At 39.7% G+C, this 17,162-nt stretch overlaps 1 protein-coding gene across 2 annotated transcripts in view; it reads right to left on the reverse strand.

Annotated features, from left to right (window-relative positions):
* Positions 1-17,162, reverse strand: part of AFF3 (ALF transcription elongation factor 3) — a 337,446-nt gene that overhangs the window by 139,103 nt on the left and 181,181 nt on the right. The gene's annotated exons all lie outside the window — the stretch shown is intronic.

The raw sequence follows: 17,162 nt of genomic DNA on the forward strand, positions 1-17,162 counted from the left end.
CAGACAATAATAGCATATCAGTAGCATGAACGTCTGGGTAGTGAAATATTTAAGTCACTGTGGGTTCTAGGAAATGCCCAGTTTACATATAATCTAGACAATACATGAGCTGCATTGATTTTCATCATAGACTCTTGAGAGCAGTTCTTAAGCACCGTTTCATTTTCCTGAATGGTTAATGCACCTTAAGTGCAAGAAGTTTGATTTTTCTGACAATCTGCAACCACGTTTTAAATACTCGGTGTATTCTCATTGGCGAGAATAACAGAAGAAATTTTTTTGTAGTGTGAGAATAGAAATTTCAGTTCATGACCAAGTAATGGGGTGCACACTGTGGACTAATATGAAATAGACTTCACAGACAAGGTCAGAATGATAAATGCTTGGCACTCTGAACTTGCTCAGAAGTTCGCCCTGAAATAGCCTTTTTCATTGCAAAGGAGTTGAATGAGCTCCTAACTGCCACTTATTTCTGCCTTGCAGGACACAGCCATAGGGCAAGCCCTAAATAAGATGTTCTGCACTCCACCTTTGCCTCCTCACTGTAGATTTTTTTTTCTCTGAAGGACATTTTTTATGAGCTAAATGACTGTATGCAGTCATTTTTGACACCGCTTCAGGTAGCCACACTGTGGTCACTCAAGCTTGAATGATCCGATCTCCAGAGCCACGCTGCTTTGGCAGGGGGCTGGGAGGGCAGGCTAGCTGATATGTATAAACTAAACACTTTAGATAAGAGATGGTTTGATGAGACACAACGCTTATATTCCCCTCTAGCGTAGGCTGTTGTTGGTTGGACATGTTTTTTTCACATGTTCAGCACCAACAGCCATAATACCTGGCACACAAGAACTTAACACAATTAATATGGGAAGTAATGAGTGTGACATAAGTGTGAATACGAGTGTGACAGCTCTGAAGAGTCAGCCCATAAGCTTCCAGAGCTGAAAAGCAAACAACATCCTGCCTTATTATGGCTCACTGACACTATCAAGAGTTTGTCGGGCAGACGCTTTGCAGCTTTTTTGGTACCATTAACTGACTGTGGAATCGGTTCTCAGTAATAGTCCACAGACCTGTTCTGAGAGCTATCGTCAGTCCCAGAATAATACCGGAGCTGTATTTCCCATGACTCATTTCTTTCTAAATAGATAAGATTTTATTTTATCTGAAAAAGATGCATGCGAATCTCTTGCCCATCCTTCATTAGTACTGACAGAAGTGCTTCCTGACCCTGCATGGACTGAGCTGGGGTATTTTTTACACAGCTGAAAGTCTCCGGGTGTTCTGCCAATGAAGGGATCAGCCCTTTCAACAAAGTTTATTGGTAATAAATGTCACCTCTAAAGTACTCTTGATAAACAGTTTATTTCCTAATAAAACCTGCATTCTTTTATTTTATTTGAGGCTAAAAAGTTGCATGATTTATTATACTTCTGTAATCTACGTGGGTGCCTCTAATCAGAGCGTCATCTGGTTTGCAGTTTCAGTATCAGAATTGCTTTACTTTTCAGTTCTTTGAGGCAGATTGTTCATCGTATGACTCGTTTATCTGATAAGTGCCAACTACAGCAGTACAAGTACATAACAATCTTTAGTATACAGTAAGTTCTTTAAACACAAGCAACCAAACACAGGCTATTTGACATTTGGAAGGAAACAGTCCTTTTGCTACCTCTACACATGCTATCATTTTCAAAAGATCAATGAATTACGCACTGAAAAATTTTCCAACAGTAAGAGTTTATAATGGTAAACTGATGGAAAGGAGATTTGCAGTATGGGCGTTTAATCCTAAGGCTGTGATCCAAACAAGGATAGCTTTCTCATCTGCTGCATCACTTGACCAATATTTTTGCTTTCTCCACAACGGGATGTTGTGCATGCAGACTAATGGTGTTTCCACCTGTGACACCCCATTCCTGAAGAAGCTAAGTGCTTTTCTCTACAAGATGGGGTGCTGAGCCCAAAACTATGTGCAAGAACGAACTATGTGGCCCTTTCTTTTGAATAATAATGCTTTATTTTAGCTCTGTCAATGGAAGGATCAGGCCAGCCAGACCGGGAGCTTCTGGTGGCTTTCACCTAAAGATATCCTATGTCTAAAATATGCTATTCAGTACGATTTCCATTTGCCCACGACGCAGTTCCTCTGGGTTATATGATCGCTGACCCTCACTGTCACCTTTTTGGAAACATCTTCCAAGAAGTGTGCTCTATGCTGTATGGAAACCAATTTGTTACAACAGAAGAGCTCTTTCCTCCCACCTTGCCTGCCCAAGTCTGACAACGATACCTCATCCATGGAAAGGACTACAGTGCTGATTAAAAAAATAAGGGTGACCCTTCTTTTTTTTGATATATCAAAAATGTTTCATTTCTTCTTTTACCCAAGATTATTTCTCATCCACACTTCAATGAAAAATGACCTTAATGGTCTTTTTCCAGCTAGTTTCTCTTCTCCATCTGTACTTTGAGTTGTAGTGTATAATAAAGCTCTCTGCATAATTTAAATTTGATGTAACCTTTTCTGACACAAAGATTTAGTAAGACCACTGATATTTACAGGGTTAATAATTGCCATTATCAAGAATTATCACCTCTCTGAATGTGAATTTACTGGAACAATATTTTGAATTGTGATCATATGGTGTACTTATCACTACTATTCAGAATTCAGACATTTTAAAATGAAATAGAATTAGAAAACAATAAATAAAATATGAGAAAATGTATCAGAAAAATACTCCTTTCCCCAAACTACAGCTCTTTGCTGCTGAGTAGTGGTAAGTTTTAAAGGCAATAAAATATTTTTCAAAAAGGGAAACTATGGGCACAGTCTCCTTCTGGCTGGCAAAAACAGAATCTCAAAAACAGGAAAAAGGATTTAGGTGTCCAGCAAGTGTCACCACTTTGCAAGGTCAGTGGCAAGCAGAAACAAATCTAGAATACGGCCTGGTGTTGCCAGCCCTCGTGATTTTAGACTCTGTCGGAAGACATTTTATACAGATTAAAAGCACTAGTGGTGACACATGATTCCATCGTGATCTTTTTTAGTATGTAGTGTGAAATTTGTTTGAAAATGTAAGCCCAAAGAGAACTATCCAGCTAACTAACAAACCAGAAAGGACTCCATTTTTATTGTTGAAATAAAATCTCACAAACAGCTTCTATCTCTTCCGGTCAGTTAACTTATCCATTCTTGGTTTTGGGGATTGGCAATTTTGGCCAGTTAAACAAAACACCCACAGGACTGAACAGAATGACCTGATGAAAGTCACTAATAATTAACATATAATTAAGATCTCTGCACTTTGAAATTGGTGTTAGAACATCAATTTTATTGACAAAAAAGATTTTTGGAATCAGAAAGAGGAAAAACATGGGTATTTTGTATCATAAATTGAATGAAAAATAATTCTGAAACATCCAGTACCAGATAATGTACCAGCCATTACAAGATAATGGTCTAATTTTAAAGCAATACAGATTTTTCTCCCAGTTTGGTTGTTAACTTTAAAGTCCTAAAAAACGGTAATGAAAGCAACCACTAAGAAACCACTTGGGGTCCAGAAGTGGGAAAAACAAAGATTTCTAGATCTGAACAAAGCCCTGATTAGACCATTTGAAAATACATGCGCATAAGCACATGTGTGCTTGACTTTGGGACAGTTTATTTGAGACGACAGCCATTGTTCCTCCTCCTCCTGTGGCCAGATGTCTAACCTGAACGGCTGCTTCAACAGCGCGGGATGTCTGTTTGGGGCCACCATTGCTTGCATGGAAATGAGGTGGGCAGGGGGAGAGCAGCAGAGATTTCCCACTGGGCAAAACCCAGTACCTCACTAGGTGAGGGACATTGGCACTGGGCGAGGGACACTGGAGGCTTGGTCGGACCCACGCCCAACACCTGCCACTGACGTACGTGTTACAGGCAGCGAGCTCGACGGTCGCCTTTTCCTGCCCTTGCGGGCTAACGGCTCTGGGAGAAAATACGTCCGAATTGCCGCATGCCACCCAGGTTTCAGTAGACTTCTGCTACCTTCCCCCCCCCCGTTTTGACACTTGCTTCTCTCTGTAACATTTATAGTTCTGTTGTTTCAAACTGAGGTCTTCATGGTGCTACTGATGATGTGTTTCCTTCACACGCGTATTGTAATCCTGCAACCATGTTTGTCTCTGCTTGTAGTAAATCGGGTTCCCTCAGTTATACATACATGTCCAGTTCTGCAAGTGCTAAAGGTCCAAGTCTAGCCAGTCGCCTTAGTTAACACGCGCATTCGGCCCTTCTTTTTACTGAAGACAAAACCTTCAGATAAAGAGATCTATAGTCTTGTGTAGCCTTGCTCCAAACTTAGTTTCTGCAGCAACAATTAAGTAACAAGACACTTCTTGTGGATTAATGAGTGCTTGGCAGTGTTTTGTTTGGAGCTTTTAACCCTAGCTTGTAGGTAATTTTTCAGGAAAAGTACCATGCAGAGGTAAATAATAGTATTCACTCTAGACTTAAGGCAATGCTATTCATCTAGTGCCATCAATCTTGCTGTGTGGCATATGATACTCGTAATGGTTGAACTGATTTGGAAAAACTGTAATTAAAAAAAATTGAATTCAAACAGAACCACTGAAGTGATTTCAGTCTCACTTAGATTTAAATTCTAGCCATGTGTATTAACCTTGTTGTTCTTTTGATTGTTCATTCACAACCAAAACTTATCACTGGGCCATTGAGAAAATTGATTGTTTAATCCTCCTCTGTGCTTTTGCTCACCTAGCCAATTTTTGACTCATAATATTTTGTCTCTTATAGATGATGACTTAAAAAAATGTGTAGTGTCTCATAAAGGACCCTGTCAAACATATTTTGAAAATTATTTTAACATACTCACCTCCACTACTGTACTGGCATGTTCCAGGAAACACAGGAGATTAGTGAGACAATTCTCCTTTGGAAAAGCTCTGCCAATTAGCTCACAGGGACCACAGAAGCTCTCCCTTTATAGTCACCTACCCTAAGTTGCAGATTTTAGGGAAGCATCCAATGTATCTTTTTTCAGCTGGAAGCAGGGGCAACACAAAATGAACAGCAAGCTTTCCAAGGCCCTTTAGCAAGTGATCACAGCATACAGCTTGAGAACCTCTAATCCAGTTAGTCTCCTGTCTTCACAAAATAGGTTTTTGGTTTTTTTTTCTTAACACAAGAGAGTAGCTCTTTAACTGCTGTCAGCTGGCAAAGATCCATTTCAATTCAGTGAAACTACACTGACACTAGCTGACAACATGGCTGTGATTTTTGTGTCAAATATCCAAAGCTAAGAGTCTGACACTGAAACTTTTTGAGACTATGTTCAAGCTGACAGCATTTCACTGTGATAAAATTTCCATTATGTGAAGTGAAAATTTTTATTTTTAAAAATTGATTCCACTAGTATCTGCTATTGCTGCAACATTTCTAACCCAAACCTCACATGCACGTCTGTAAGACAGCTAGATAAGGCTGTTTCCTCTAGTTCCCTTAAGCTGTTACTTATCCCAACTGCATCTGCTTACCCCTTTTTCTTCTTCCTCATAAGTCCTCTGGGTTTTTTTGATCTCCTGATCATTTTCTTCTTTCTATCCGAGCACCTTTTACTTTGTCATTATCCTTCTGGTAATGCATTAAACGTAACCAGCACTACTCAACAAAATATCTCGCAATTTTTCACCTTCTGTTGTTTTCTGTTCTGCTTCCTTTCTATCCACTTATCTAGGCAGCTTTTAATTTATAGCTATATTTATATCACATAGGATGTCAAACGCTTACTAAAATTGAGATATGTGACAAACATGGCTTCATCCACCCACTAACTAAAGGATGAAATAAGGGAACTACCGAGAGCTCACAGTCAGAGAGCAGGAAACAGCCTTACAGACAACATCTACACTGAGCTAGGAGCCAATCCAGCACTGAACCTCAACCCATTAGCAGTTCTTCGGTCTCCCCTTCTCCTGCTAGTGGTATACTACACCAAAATGATTTCTACGAGTCATTTTTTTCCACAGCAATATGCCCTAAAAAAAATTCTACCACATTTTCCTTTTGGTTCCAGTCCCTTGACCCTTCAAGTTCCCTGTTACTTTCTGTAATGTGAATTTATTTCAATAGGCTTCATCAGTATAATATCCAAAGATATATGACAATCCACGGGAGAGTCCTTTTCATATAATTTTTTGTTTTAAGCAAAGAATAAAAATAATTGTGTAGCTTGTGACTATGTCTTTTATGTTGTGCTTGGTCTTTCAGGCTTGCTCTGATGGGCATCAGCTGAAATTGCTGGATATAAAAAGCAGTGTGTGTGTATGTGTGTGCGTGCGCGTGCGTGTGTGCATGCATGCACATGTCGGGAGGAAGGAAAGAAAAAGAGACAGAAATTAGGCCCTTGGAAAGGGACAAGGTCATAGATTTTGCAGACTGCAGCATTAAAGAATGTGTTGAACATTAAATCTCCAGATGTTTGGTATCTACAGAACTAAACCATTCCAAATCATGAATGTTTGTAACGTGATCTGTGGATCAATTTACTCTACAGCAAATCGCAAATGCCTGTACACAAAGTTTCTTTTTGGAATGTGTTATCTCCACTTTACTGGAACTGTCCTGCAAGTCACCTGCAACATTTAGCTAAGGTCCCACAGCCCAGGGCTGACAAAAGTAAAGGAATGCGACAGCTGCTTACTCACCAAACTGATTTATTTAGGTCTTTCACTGTATGATTATAATCCTTTATCTAAGAGCCTTGCAATTTTTTTTTTCATTTTTGCAGGACCAAACGAATGGATAAGCCCAGAAGAAGCTACGGATGCCTAAGAGAAATGCAGTTTTACTCTAAAAGCAAGTGTTAACTAGAGTATAACCTGAGCCACGCCCTCTCATAGCAGAATTTAAGCTAGAAGGATTTCTTATCTCTGTCAGGAAAGAAAGAAAATGTACTATGCACAGGTAAACCATAGAACAGAATTTAGAGGGTTGCTCTAAAAATTTTTAGACATTCTTCACCGAAATGAAAAAAAATTGACAAAACTGATCCTAGTATTGAATATCCATTCTTAGTTAGGAAGTTATGTTTTTAAATCAATCATTGGGCCATATGATATGACAAACTGTCTGAAAAGCAGCCTTGCCTCGGCAAGCTGAGATGATGTGGTTAATCAAGGTACAATCTTTATTAGTGCATTAACCTCCTGCACCCAAGGACCGTGGATTCTAATTCCTGAATTGCCATACAAGACTGATGCAGCTAGTTTTCTGGTCTCAGTTGGCAGCAAGCTAACAAAAGTGGCTAATGAAGATGAATAGCTGCCTCTTGGGAGCAGGGGAGGAGAAAGAGAAAAGGAAAAGACCTAGGATACTTCAAGGTCCACATCGCTGCATGATTTCAAGTAATAATGAAAACGTGCACATAGTCGACATTTTTAGAGATCCTAACAAGCATGCTGTTTCTACAGTTTGCTAACAAAGCAACAGAGTGGCCTCATGATCGCTCTGGAAACATGTCAAGAAGTTAAAATAAAGGCGGTTGAAAATAAAGAGCAAGACACTGGTCAGGGTCTTAACCTGTTTTTGACAGATGATTGTATTAATATGGACAAAGGAGTAGAGAAAAAAATGCTCAAAGCTATAAAACAGACACGTTTACTAAGAAAAACATCTGCGGTTTGGAGAAGACAAAAATACCATTGTGATAAATATTTAGCAATACAGAAACATCTTTTCCACAAATGCTTGCAATGTTCTAATATAAACATGCCTTTATTCCAGACAAAAATATGCTGCTAAATGTAAGGAGGTCATCAAAGCAAGATTTGTGGGGGAAAAAATCTTGGCTTTTGAAACTAGACAAATTTTTTCATAATTTTAATATTATGTGAAGCTGGAAGCTTTCTGATAGGTCCATTAATGGTTCTGATTCATCCCCTAGATAAGAGGTCAAATAAAAGGTCATCAGATGAGTCTAATTTGCTCTTAGTTCCAGTTTTTATTTCATACCCTGAAGCCAGTTTAAGAGTACTGGCATACCATAAGGACTTATGCAGTCATTGGGAACCCGAGAGCCATAATAAAGAGTGCTTTTGTGCATCTACAGTGGAGATCCACCAGTGCAGTACGAATTGATAACTGTAGCTCAGTTTATTCAGCCAACTGATTGAATATATCAAGCTGTACAAATTTATGGGTAATACAATAGTGCCTGTGTGCCCTGCGCACTGGTTGCGTGCAGATACTACACAAAGTAAACACCTTGTGCTCTGGGTGAAGATGTAAGGCACTACCAAAATTTCTTTTAGTTAAATTACCAGTAAGGGCTGCTGGCACTACCAAAACTCCTTTCAGTTAAATTACCTGCAAAGGCTGCTGACCATAACAAGAAGAAAAAAAACTTCTATTTGCTGCTACTAAACAAACCTCCTGGTCAATGTGCACAGTGTAAAAAAAAAGAGAGTGAAGGTAAAAAAAAGACCATAGGAAAAAGTCTGAATTAAAAGTATTAGCACTTAAAGTGCTGTGAAATGTGGCTCTAGGAAAGGTAGCTTCACAGGGTATTGTACTTATGGTTTATTAGTGACATTAGGTGCAACATACTCAATTCAGAAGTAAAAATCATGCCAGACCTCAGACTGGGGATCTGAGTGTCAAGGCAGGGGCTCTCCTCCCCATCTCCCTTGCGTAGCACAGAGAGGTTCTGCAAGCAAAGCAGCCTATAAATCCTTCCTGGAAAACCTTGCATGGATGCGGTTGACTGCAATTAGTAAACAATTTTGTTTATGATGCTCTGACAACTTGGGGAATCTGTTCATATACAAGTCATTTATTTTGAATGAGATTAAGAAATCAGTGTAGCACTGTGTGCTTCAGTGTATGTGAATTCAACCATCTGTTCTCAGGGCTGCATCATGTATCACCTAGATGTGCATCAACAGAAAGATGTTAAAGCGTGATAATTCTTATCATCAAGATAAGCACAGTGGCATAATGTGATGGCTGAGGCCAACAGAGATCAGTTCGGCTAAGGGTACAGAGGCCAAATGCATGCCCATGAATGAAGAATAACAGATACTCTTGGTAGAGTAGGAGACTGGAGCCCAGAATGGAGTTAGGGATCACCCATGGACAAGCAACCAAAAGTTATCTCCCAAGATCTCATGCTTTGGCCCAAAGATCTAGTTAATCATATATTTTAAAAAGCGAGAAGTAAGTAGCAGATTAGAACTAGTGAGGCCAATGCTACCATAATCTGTTTCCTTTGTCCACATTTTTTCAAAAACATTGGACATTTCGGGAAGGTGAAAAGAGGAATAAAAAGATCACTAAGAGATTTATAAAGATCAGCCCCGTGAGACTAAGAGGTACTATGTTTGAGCTGTATAAGCATCTTCATAAGGGGAAAAAAGTGCAAACAAACCTCTTTTTCTAACAGGACTTTTAGAAAACATATTTGCAGCCTACTGTCAAGGGTCCCAAAGAAAAAGGTAGAAGATCCGCTGAACACCTTCAACAGAGATTCACAAGGGATGACTGAAAAAATCAAGGTTGTTTACAGTTAATAGCAGTCCACGTATATAAAATTTACAAATGGCTCTCACTGGAAAACATCAGTTCACAATAATAGAAAAAGATGAAGAACCACTAACTTTTATCATAAACCAATGGCTAGGAGGAAAAAAAGGCAAAGTGAAGTTAGGTAAAAAGAATAACTGTTCATGAGCAATGGCTGTTCACTGTTGGGACGCAGTGCTACAGAAATGCCTCTCTTCAGCTCTTCAAGTCTTCAGATCAAGAAAGGTGCTTTTCTGAAGGATGTGCTGCAGCCAAATACAAGTTATGGGCTCAACGCAGCCACAGTGAGTGGCTGCAATTATCTGGCCTGTTAAACGCTCGTCAAACTGAGTGATAAAATAGATGTTCATACCAGCACCAAAATGTACTTTAAATGCTATTCAAGTTCTTTATTTTGAAGCTTCTTTTTCAGTCCACCAAATCTTTAACATATTTATGCCTCTCAATATAGGTTGTATAAGTCAAGAAAATGCTGTAAACCATTGACATTCACATGCGCATACTAGATGCTGACTACAAAAGCAATGATTAAGAGAAAGGGATGTTCCATTGGTTCTAAAAAAGATAGAAGAAAAACTTTTCTCTTTCCTTGTATACAAGTAATCTATCAGCCTGTAGTGGTCCCCTGCTGCCTTTGATTGTATAAGGTCCAGATGCCTCACAATTAGGCTTGAGTATTTAACTGAGGGGCCAACATGAGGAGTGCAGCTGCCTGATGCTCTGGCTATAGCCAGCGGGAAGACAGCAGCACGGGCCGTATTAGTAGATGTAAAATCTGGAGCATCCTCTGGAAGTGACCCTTTCTACACTGTCTAGATGGAGCACAGGGCAGCTGCACTCAGCCTCAAATTGTGGGGGTGGAATCTTGGCTTGTCTCCCTTTATTTAAAAAACAAAGCTTTCTTTTTTAAGTGTGTGTATAGCACATAGCACAGGCATTCTGATCAGTGCTGGGTCTCTCTAGTGGCTGCGATAATACATTTACGTTGAGGGCAAATTCAGAGATGACTCATTGGCAGTGCTATTACTTCAGCTAGGATGACCTGTCACTTTTTGTTAGACCACCTCTTAGGTTAGATCTCTATCCCCACACCTGAAAGTGCTACCACATTTCTGTCATCACAGCAGGGTGAGAGTTAAGCATGTAGACTGCTCCTTTTCCCTGCCCTCCCTATGTTCCTTGGAAATATATATACTTCACATGCTCTTTTAATACCTTCACATTAAAAAGACACTACTGTTCTAGAAAGGTCATCTGTGCTCATCTAAAATGTTTGCATTAAATATATAAAAGACAGTCTAGTATTAGGTTTTCCAGTTTTAATGTTGTGGGCATTAAGTAGGTTAGCTGGCTGGTTATATTTACATGGTGCCTCTTCCTTCCTAAAAAGTCACATGCGACTTCTGTTTCAGCCTGGCAGCAACAGCCAGAAGCAGATGGTAGAGAAGGGCTGCCTTGCTCCCTGAAGGGTGCCCAGGCTTGATATTTGGGGATGACACCTGGGTGTGCAGAACTGCAGTCCAGCAGGTCTGTGCAGGCACAGCCGCTACCCAAGGGCAGCCCTGGCTGGCTCTGTGCCTCTGGTTGTCTTCAGTAATGTGCTTCCCCTCCTTCCCCTGCAAGCCACAGAAGAAAGCAGGTCTCCATGCTACCAACCTCATCTGGAGGGCAAGAAGTGTTACCCTGGGGAAAAAGCCCTAGCTGGACGTTGAAACTCGGTGAAAACCTCCTCCTCCTCCCTTCTGTGCTCCCAAGGCAAACAACGCAGAGAATCGGCCACCCACGCAGGAAAAAAATCCAGCCTTTAAGTGGCGAGGTGGCAGAGTGGGGCTCGGCGCTGGAGCCAGAGGCTGGCAGGCCTACTCCATGGCTTTCTGCATCGTAAAAGGCTGGCGAGATCATGCTGCACTTGGGGAAGCGAGTTAACAGTGCTTCTTTCTCCCACCTGTAGTCCGATTCATATACACAGGTTATGATCTCTCTGCGATGGCTACTGTTTCGTAGCACGCTCATGGTGCTCTGCGTATTGAGGCATCTTGTTCAGAAGTCACCAGTGGGTCCAAAGCAGCAGGTTTTATTGACTTCATAGTGATAAAAATGCCAACACAAGTGGGCAGAGATTTGGAGAACCAGGATCATCCGCTTGGATAAATTACTGAATAACTTTGGGAATTAATCTGCAGTAAAAAAAACAAGTTCACTAGCAAAGCTTGTACAGTACAAAGATAGAGGTTCTCTTTGAAAGGATAAAACACATAGTTGAACCTCCCCAAAACTGCTATAGCACTACACCATTTTGATGAATTTAGTGATCTGTGAATTGACAGAAACTTTCATGAACAAAATCATCTGATAGTGTTCTAGATAGGCAACGTGATTTCCTTTTCGACATCTTACAGTGTAGATATCAGAATGATTTTATCCAAAAATGTGTATAAAAAGCAACATGGGATAGGGGAAGAAGTAAAAATGATGCACTGGAGGATCTCTCAAAGGAAGTGAAGAATTTAGTACAGAAGTCCCACCGACAGACAGTTTATATTTATAAGTCCCTGGAGCTCTTTTGAGATTCCATCTGTGCACACCATGAACATCAGCCAATACAAAGTGGATGCAAGGCGGGAGGCTTCATCGTTCAGAGTGGAAGCAAAATTAAAACCTGGAAAGTCGTAAGACCCAACTTCTGCCGATATGTTCAGGTCTTTGCTTGGCTCATTGAAACAGCCTGATAATCTAGGCCTTTTGCATCATAGCAAAGGCTTTGGTAAGCACAGCACACTGGGCTCCTGTTACGGTTACACTGCTCTGTTTCTCAGGATCCAGCCACAAATCAATAGGTAAAAATAGACTATTTTAAAAATTGATACCTGGGTTGTTTCATGTTTGTAGGAGAGAAGTCCTGTGAAAGGGTCAGGCGCAAGGGGCACTTCACTTACTCGCAGAGCTGGCACAACAGTTCTTGCACTTAGGAGGCTACAGATCAGTGCTGCGACAGCCAGCCTTGGACAAGAGACCCAGACCTGTACCCCAAAAAGCACACATCCCGGGATCCCACCTGGGCTGCTACTTCTCACCAACACGTTCTCCAGTGCCAGTGGCAGTAGTGAGAAATGGCACTTGCCACAGACCCCAGCTTCGCAAGGTGGCTGTTGGGGGCAAGGAGTGCCCCTTACTCGCTCCAGTTGTCCCTGCACGATCTGGCATGTCTTGTTTAAACTGTGCTTCTCTCTAGCTGCAAATACACCTACAGAGCAGTGAAGGAGACCTTTCTTCAACTGTGCAATTCACTCTTATCTAGTGTTTATATTAAGTGGGTTATTCAAAGCTATCATTGTCTCAAGCTCTGTCTGCTTTAAGCCCTGAAACAATAACATCTAGTGCTTATTGTACACACCGCCTTTCCTTTGCAAGGGATTCTACCAACTTGAATTAAACATCCTGGCACCCTTGTAATCTCTGTAACTACCATGCTAACTATTATTATGAAGCAAAACACATAAACCTGGTATTAGGGTTGAAAGAATCTTCAGCCGGAAACGAGGATCCTCAGTCCCTTGTGAGGACCCCGTCATTTCCCCATCCAGGCACAAATGTCACAGAGGGCAACAATGCCTTTCTACAATTCCACTCGGAAAAATTAATCAAAAGGCATGAAAATACACATCCAAGCCTTAATTCCGTTCCTACAGTACAAGTTCTGAGTCCATTCATTGCACGATTTATTTCATTACGCACCACAGTAACACTAGGATCCTATTCATTATCTTGGGTTTTGTCTGTATAAGAAATTTGCATCTATTTTAACAAAGCAGCAATTTTTAGCCACTTCAACATAGCGAGTGTTTCAAATGGTATGAACACTTTGGTTTTAACAAAAATCAAACATATGTAGGTTTATCTGAAGTGATTAAAACCAGATGAAATTAACTATTTTGATTGGAAAGAATAATAAATAGATCCTAGGAGCAGTTCACATGTAGATGGATTAAAAACAGTTTAACTTAAATTGATGAAATACCTGTATGCAACAGAGGCCTTCATGAACTAGTATTTCATACTGTCTCACCCGTTCTAGTTATTCTCAGGTGATGGTCTAAGAGATTCTCAGTACAAAAAGCTAGAATATACATTGGTTTTACAGCTAGAATATTATGAAAAACAATGCAACATAAGTTTTACAGCTCTCTAAAACATTCCTAAACATGTTTGCCAGCAAACAGTAGGTGATTATGAAATTATAGGCTGTAACATGACAGAGGCACGCAAGGAAATAAGACTTATGTTTACATATGCTTGTATATTTTTGAGCTCTTAATGGCACATGATTTACTTTTTTACTTTATAGAAAAATTAACATTCTCTTACTGTGATTTAAGAAATGAGAATGTATGTATTTTCTTTTCGTATCTCATCGAAATCATGCTCTTTGAAAAAATTAAAGTAATACATAAAGAAAAAGGAAACAGGGCACAACATTATCACTTTTTAACTATGCTACCCATTTTTTTAGAGAGCGGGGAATCAGGCAGAGCAGCCTTAGCACTGGAAATTTAAAATATTAAAAGTCATAAAAGGTTGTTTTGTGCCAGCAAACACTAATTTCTTCTGTTTTCTCTTCAGAAGAACTATAAAATTGCAATTCACTGGACTAAGAAGGCCCACATAATGTTTACGTTTCAATTAATTTCCACTTAAGCCTTAAGTGAGTCTCTTAGTCAGGGAAGGATTTCACCTCTGTTGATTAAAGGTAGTCTTTTAGGTCACTTCTTTTTTACTTTGCAAAAGTTTCTTAGTAAAATAAAGCCCTAGATATATCTTTCAAAGTTTTAATGTATGCAGAAGTCCATCAGAAGAAAGATCATGGGGCTTTTACCTACAAGCAATAAAAGCGTAAATAGGGGACACCCTCAAAATCAAATGGAGACAGTTGGACATTACTTCAATGGTAAAAGAGTACTGCAACCATGAACATTTCATGCGTTTTGAATGAGAAGAATGGGATCCTGGAATTATGCCAGGAGGCTTAAAATAATCTGCATGGATAATGCAATTGCATTCAACCTGCCTAGGTGAAGAAGAGGAACAACAATTATCTAGAGGTGACTCAACCAGCGAAATACTGCATTTGCAGTGCTAGACATAAAAAATACCAGTGGTACAAACTCAGCCAATCTCCAGTGCTGAATTACGTCAACTAAGGGGAACTCTGGTTACGGTAAGGCAAAGCAGTGTGATCTGCCCGTGGTTTTGTAAAGATTATTCAGCAAATGGTCACATTCATAATATGCTAGAAAGACTGAAGTTTTAAGCCACAGCATGTTATAAAGTGAGATGAGAAAAGATAAAAACTGTACTTTCAAATTAATCCTTTAATGCCAAGTAGCAGTAAAGCTTTTAGTAGAGTCTGTTTGGTTTTATTGATAGGTTCAATGTGTTGAATCCCTATCCATATTTTAGCCCCAGTGCCTATGCTCACGTTGCCATTGGCTTCTGATGCTTAATCTCATTAGTACAGCTATTTGTATTGATATACCCAATAAGGCTGCTAATACTATCGTCGCTAAGTGTTATTTATTGTATCTGTATATACAACAATATTAACACAGTCAAGCATCAGCATCAGCACTTGAGGGCACCATTAAATTCACCCAGTGTTCAGCGAGAGATTTAATGATGGATTTAATGGTATTAAATGGGAAAAAATGCCCTTGGCCTTTACATTCTCATTTAAAAACATATAAAAGAGTAGTAATTCAGGCAGTTATACTTCTTTCAAAGATTTCCCTTTAAATCACACTCAGCAATATGAGATCAGCTGTACTTTGGCTGCTATTGTATCTTGACCAAAGCCAGCAACTCCTGGCATACTAGAATTAGCAAACTGGTGGTAAATTCAGTCCAAGTTCCTATATCGAATATGGATGAGTTTGCTGTTAAAATAATGAGGACGAAGATTGGCGGAAAATTAGCCGTATGATGTTGCCTGCGAACTATGTTACAAAGATTTTTATTAGCATCAAAGACCTATGAAATAACTGGCTGTTAGATCGTTATGATGAATTATTTCATGAAATGCAATTAGTTTTTTGCGCAGTAGTGTGTTTGCTAATTTTTCCCAAAGCTTTTAGCTACATCTAACCTCACTTCCTTTCAGTCTCCCAATGTCTGTTATCAAATGGGCCTGTCGACGTTGTCTAACCATCAATCAGAGAATTTCACTTAAGAACAGGGTGCAAATGACCTTCTGTCCATCTCTGAAGCCACGGTACCTTTTGGGTCCAAAGAGCCTGGGCTCCGTCTGAAACCTTAACTTATCTTCACATGTTGCCCACTCTCAGCTGCCCCCTCAAAGTCAGTTTGATGTCACTAAAGAGATGGAAGAAAATTGCTGGAAGACAAAGATGTTCTCCCTGTGATCGTTACCAGTGATTAGAAGACTACCCAAGAGTAGACTACCTTTGGATTCTTCTCAAGCTCGGAAGCTAAGTGGGATGTACCGTTCTCAATGACTTCCACACACAGAACTGAATTTATACCACCATGAACAAACAGCTGCTCAGTCTTGGGCTTTTTACATATTTTCAGCCTATCATGAAAAAGATTATGGCGAGTAACACAAACACTTATACTCGTAATATGAATACTGACAATTAAAAGATAACTGTAAAAACCATCATACTTGAATTTGAAACCAAATTAAAAAAGTTTTTTCAGCAATTTTAGCATTAAAGAGAATATGAAGCAAATCAAAATTATACTTCCACACACATGGGTAATAACACTTAAAACTAGATCCTTAGTAGCAAATTATGCAAAAAAAAACACCAAAAAAAAAAAAAACCCAAGTGACTGCTTATCAGAAAACACTCACATTTTCCTCCAAAATTTTCCTCCTTGTGAATAGTTCTACCAACCCAACAACTCAAGGATTTAGAGCAAGCTTGCAATATAATGTCTGGCAAGATAATGTACCTAGTTTAAAACATGAGTTATGCAACAGAGACAAAGAAAGGGACAGGGCATTCTCATTTCATCACATAGCCAGACACGCTGAATTAATTATAGAGTGTTATATAAATGTGTATGTATTTGACTCTACGCTGCTTTCCAAAAGAAGTGCCGACTATCACTGATGTTCAGCCATCTCACTGGTGGGAAAAAAAGCCTTACAGGATACACAGTTCACTGCACAGCCACCAGGGGATAGAGGGTGGGTAAAAGGAAATTTTATCCAAGGATGAAAGAGAGGAAATCCCGTTTCTTTTCAGACAAACCCTCAAGTCTCTGATGTCATTTCAGATCACAGGTCTTTGGCTTTTACAGGTACAGCTAACATCCTCATACCATCAAATATATGCTTCTCAGTTTATCTGCCTTAGAAAAATGAGCCAATACAAGGACAACTGCTGTCTATGTCACTATATTATCCTTCTACCTATTTTTCCATATCATATTGTTTAAATAGGGACAGATTAAGGCTCTGTTCCTGCCATTAGAGTAAGGATTGATACATCTGCCTGTTTGGTGATTTTGATCTACAAGGCCCTGGGTGCATCCAAAGCTAAGG

This window comes from Struthio camelus, chromosome 1, assembly GCF_040807025.1.
Source record: "Struthio camelus isolate bStrCam1 chromosome 1, bStrCam1.hap1, whole genome shotgun sequence".
NCBI lineage: Eukaryota > Metazoa > Chordata > Aves > Struthioniformes > Struthionidae > Struthio > Struthio camelus.